Genomic DNA, 5909 nt, shown 5'->3' on the forward strand with positions numbered 1-5909 from the left:
GCCCAGTTGCAGTTTTTTGTTTCAAGAACCCAGTCGATCGATTTAGTACCACGCATGCGACAACACAGAGAAGTTTCAACCCCCAGGGTTGCCAACACGTTTTATTTTACGGATTTTATTTAAATCATTTCCCAATACTTTCATACCTTAGAGTAATGTGTACAAGACAGCCGAGCGACAACAGCCGTGTTCTGGGCGCTGCTCACATATGTCTCAACAGCTGTCCGCATGATTCCTGTTTGCACAGTTATTAATAAAATGCATGTTTCACCATGTTTCACCATTCAATTACAGACAAGAGGTTTTAAAATTCGCCGAGTGTATAAGTAACAGCAGAGTTAAACGGCCACAGCCATGCACTGCACTGTGTGATTTGCACTGTTCACTGTGTGCCTCAAAATCTGGCCGCACGATTTCCGTTTGCACATTTGTTAATAAAATGCATGTTTCAACATTAAAAATTCAGATAATTGATTTTAAAATTCGCCGTGCGCCTATGCATAATGCTGTATATAAAGTCTTCGCAGTGGGAGGTAAAATTGCGTCGTTCGAACTTATTATGGACTCACTAGAATCACAGTCCCTTGGTGGGCTATTCAGCTCTGAGACTATTCGCCCCATAGACGAGTGTGCAGAAGCGAGAAACAGCGCTTCTGTACACTCGTCTATGGGTCGAATAGTCCCAGAGCTGAATAGCCCACCAAGCGACTGTGACTAGAATATCGTCAATCAGCACAACAACAAACCTTTGGGGAATTTCGGGTCATACTCAGAAACGATCGTAAAACTTCGGGATGTGAAAAATACGCGCGGGAAATGACATGTTTTAGCAATATCTCGCGATCCGCGCGCAGTCACCACGTCAAATATTGACCGTTGGCTTTAAAAAATGTGTTTTAAAAATGTTACCAAGTGGGAGTGCCTCTTTAATATTACTCAGATCACGGCAAGCTGACTGTGTTGTCGGGCACGCAAATTAGCTAGCGTTGCTCTGATAGTCGATCGAAGCCCGAAGGCCCGGAGTGCGAAACGGAGCCACGGTATAGTAGTATAAAGAATGGGACATGGAAGGTTTGACACAACAAATATGCAAGAACACCCCCCCCCCCCCCCCCAAAAAAAAAAAAAAAAAAAAATCGGCGGAAGGTTTGACACAACAAATAGGCAAGAACACCCCCAAAAAACCAGATGTGAACTGAATGTGCTCACGTGTTTTACAACAGGTTCATTAATAGTAGTGTGCTTCACAGAACAATCAGATATATGTTATATCATTATATGTAGCAGGTTTCATCAACTTTCGCACAGTACTCTCAGAGTTAAATAACTAATTGCAAAACCTAATTTAATATGCAAATGAGCTATTTATTTTTATGACACTGCTCAATTTTTCATAGGACAAAAGATATCTCTCAGATCCATATATATTGCACGTTTTAATCAAATTTATGGTAATATGCTGTAATTTTGGAGTAATATCACTAATTAAAAAGTTTATTAATATGCAAATAAACTTTTAATTAACTTGACACTGCTCAATGTTTCATAGCACAATTAGATATTTATCAGATCAATATCTGTAGCAGGTTTCACCAAATTTGGTGCCGTAATTTTAGAGTTATATACCTAATTACAAAGTTCATTAAATATGTAAATGAACCCTTAATTAACTTCATACTACTAGCTGCTTTACAACACAGTCAGATATCTGTCGGATCAGTATCTGCGGCAGATTTCATCAAATTTGGTGCATTTATTTCGGAGTTATATGACTAATTACAAAACTTCATAAAATATGCAAATGAGATATTTATTAACTTGACACTGCCCAATGCTTCTCAGTACAATTAGATATTTATCAGATCAATATCTGTAGCAGGTTTCACCAAATTTGATGACGTAATTTTAGAGTTATATACCTTATTAAAGTTCATTAAATATGCAAATGAACCAATAATTAACTTAACACTACTATATGCTTTTTACCAAAGTTAGATATCTGTCGGATTAGTTTCTGCAGCAGATTTCATCAAATTTATTGCAGTTATTTCGGAGTTAAACGACTATTACAATACTTCATAAAATATGCAAATGAGCTATTTATTAACTTGACACTGCCCAATGCTTCTAAGTACAATTAGATATATATCAGATCAATATTTGTTGCATGTATCATCAAATTTGGTGTAGGAATTTCGGAGTTATATCACCAATAACAAAAGTTCATTAAATATGCAAATGAGCAGAAAATTGACATGACACTCACAGTATCATCATAATGTTCTGAGATTGTCATCTGTCAAAAGTTTCATGAAATTTTGTGCAGTATTTCTTGATATATGTCGACACTGCCATTACCGTCTCCATAGGAAACCATTATATGAAAAAATGATATTTCATAACTTCATTAATATGCAAGCCACACTAACCAAAATCTAATCAGTTCTTACCATTAGCATAGGGTACCTGTCTACCAAATCTGACTTGAATCCGTTCAGGCGTTTTTGAGTTATCGTGTAAACAGACAGACAGACAGACAGACACACACACAGACAGACAGACAGACATCGCTACGACATTAGCTCACGTGTGTGAACACGTGAGCTAAAAACGAAAAAAAAAAACCAAAAAGTCACACACACACACACACACACACACACAACAAAGAAACAAAGAAACACACACATGACACTCTCACACACATATATGTCGAGAGAAACAGAGAGATAGGGCTAGGGAGACAGAGACTGAAACATTGACATGTCGTGGTGTGCGGTTGGTAAATTAAAATTGTGGTGACTAATGTTAGTCCAACAATATAGGGTTGATATACGGCCCAGATATGAAACCGGACAAAGTGAGTAGCCCTCGTATTTCATACAAGTTTATTTGATAAACACTACCAACGTTTATATCCTACACAGAGGAACTCAATCAGGATCAAAAAATTGCGAGAACAAAGAAATTGTAAAATTATGACAATATAGTAAAACAGTTCCAACAGACCAAAAAGGGGACACACACACACACATATACCGTAACAGACAAAAAAGGGGAGGGAAAAAATTAAATGATGTATGCAAAATAAAAAAGGCATAAGAAAAAAATAGGAAAAACGTACACATAAAACACTTTTCAAGGTTTACTGGCTGACAGAAGTGGAAAGAATAAAAGAAGCCAGGTGTACTCCATGTACTGTGTCCCCTTAGGTGAACGAGTAAATGCAATAAATACCACTCTTTTTGTGATAGTGTATCAAGGGAATGAATGCAAGTGTTGTCTGCAGAAAGAATCATTTTGACGTTGTATCATGTATCTTCGGTTTTGTTTTTACAAACAGAATAAACTTAGACGCTATACCATCCTATCACACGAGGACATTTGTAGAACTGCGCTTTTTATACTTATTTGTAACCAATCTATTAAAATGGGAAGTGTGTGTGACCTTATTGGTAAATTTTAAAAAAGGGTTTCGTTTCGATTTTTTTACAGGCAATGAGTGATTTCATTGTGTTTGTTATCAAAAATTGTGTGACATTGTTGCGCCAGATGAATGAAAATGAACAGAGTTGACAGATAGAGGTCTTAATAATGTTCTAACTCTCAAATATATAAATATGTGCAATATAGCACTCATATCAACGTTTTTCATATAAGACGAGCAGAATCAATGGTAGAAGGGCCTGGGGAGTAACTGGGGCTTTAAAAAAGTTAGGTTGTGAATGGGTGTTGTGATGTCATAATAGTTGGACGGAATTTTCTCTATCTTCTATGTGTCGCTGTAATATGCTTATTAGTTCACAAACCATCGCTTACAATTATATTCTCTGTTATACGATGATCCGAGGCCTTGTATTGAAATAAACTCAACGTCCAAAACAGTTACTTAATTATATAACTGCAACATTTTAATCAATAATACCTCACAACATATCAACGTCGAATTTGACACCATAAATGTTGTGATGATAAATTTCTGTTCGCATCGAAATTAACTTGCTAACGACGTAATAATGCATTGTACGCTAAATGGTTCATAGTGAATGCAAGTTTTCACAACGAAAACAGACACAGAAAAACTATGGAAATTTTTGGAATTAATAATGACATTCCTAGATTATGATTTTTATTGAATGATAATTCAATATGGAGTAATCTAAAAACCAAAATCCGTCAACATTAAATACCTCAAAATTTTACTTCACAGTACTGCTGTCCAAGACTGCCTGGAGGCTGGTAATAGGGACGAGTATAACTGGTCGCAAGTTTTACAGAGGAACATTGTAGAGGTACTTACAAATTCTTAGCAGGTGTGAAGAACACCTTGGCCATGATAAGCTGCAGGAAAATTCAACACCATCCCACATGGTATATGGCACATTCAGAGAAATACTGATCATTACCATGAGATAGATGGCCCAATGTTCGTAAGGTGTGTCTATTTCTTAAAATCAACTACATGGAACTCAAGACGTTTAACTCGTAGATTATTTTTTCTCTGTATCAACAGACGGTAACTCCTGTGCCTGAAGGTAACGGCATTGATGCTGATGAAGATGTACCTACAAGCGTTGATCCCGGGCATTTGGAAAGAGATGGGACAGAATGACAGTGTCACTATAAAGATTGTAGTACTATTTGTAGTGTGTTAGGGTGTCCATCTGATCTAGAAAAATGCCAACAATGCAAAGTTCATCTCATTCAAATTGAATATTGTAACGCTCTCCTGTTTGAACTAACTTTCAAGGGCATCAAGTCATTCTAACATGCCTAAAACACTGCTGCTAGTTTTGTGGCAATGATAAGGAAATTTGACCGCATCAACTCTAAACTCAAGGAACTTCATTGGTTACCAGTACAATACAGGATCTAATACAAAATACATACTAGGCATCAAATGGCACTGCTCCTGTGTACTTATCAGATCTACTTCACATCAAACCTTCACCTCCCTTACTTCGATCAAATGAAAAAGTCTTCTTCATGTGCCACGGTGTAACCTGCAAACGTATGGAAACGCTCCTTCTCAAGATGTGCTCCCGTTTTGTGAAAGTCTTCTATTGGAGCTTCGCCAGTCGCCTACGTTGATCACCTTTAAAAAGGGTTTGAACTCGCATCTCTTTCAAAGAGCTTTTTGATATTTGTGTTCTTGTTCAGCGCCTTAGAACATTACGTAGTAATGGATTTTGGTGCTATATAAATGTCTTTTATTGATTGATTGATTGAAAGTTTGCAGCTTACAGACCGAAATTGACGGACATGAGGCTAGATAAAGATATTTATTAGAATTGCTTGTCTTAATAAAATTTCATTTGTACACATAATTTAAAAGAAATAAATTAAATTGCACGATGAAGGCTTTGTAAGGATGTTATTTGGCAATGTTCCTCATCGCCTTATCTCTGTTTAATATGACACCAAACAAAAACAATTGTAGGGTTCCGACTACATGCTTTTCAAAAATAGAGTAGGAAGGTCGGGATCGGTTTTTTCTGCCAATGAATTTATTTCTAAGTGTTTTTGTTTAACAATTTTAACAAAACTCATATCAGTTCCTCTAGAGAATAATAGACTCTCTATAATTGACATTGAGCACAGTGCACTAAGGTTTTAGTAGACGCATTTATGATTCCCCGTTGTTAATTTGATCACATTCAAAACTAATATAAATAAGGATGAACACATGACATTTGTTCTCATCAATTACAATATTGGTATTCTGCCTTATATAACTGCACACCCCTTTAGTCTGATGACTGGTTTTAATCAATGCTTTGTTTTTTAAGAGAAAATAGCACAAACTATTGTAAATTGCATCAGATCGTCCAAGAACATGAAATGCGATTATGGTTTTCTTGGCAGTTACCCCCATTCTTAAACTTCTCGCAATAAAGCGAATATATTTTATG

Source organism: Ptychodera flava, chromosome 12 (genome assembly GCF_041260155.1).
Source record: "Ptychodera flava strain L36383 chromosome 12, AS_Pfla_20210202, whole genome shotgun sequence".
Classification (NCBI taxonomy): domain Eukaryota; kingdom Metazoa; phylum Hemichordata; class Enteropneusta; family Ptychoderidae; genus Ptychodera; species Ptychodera flava.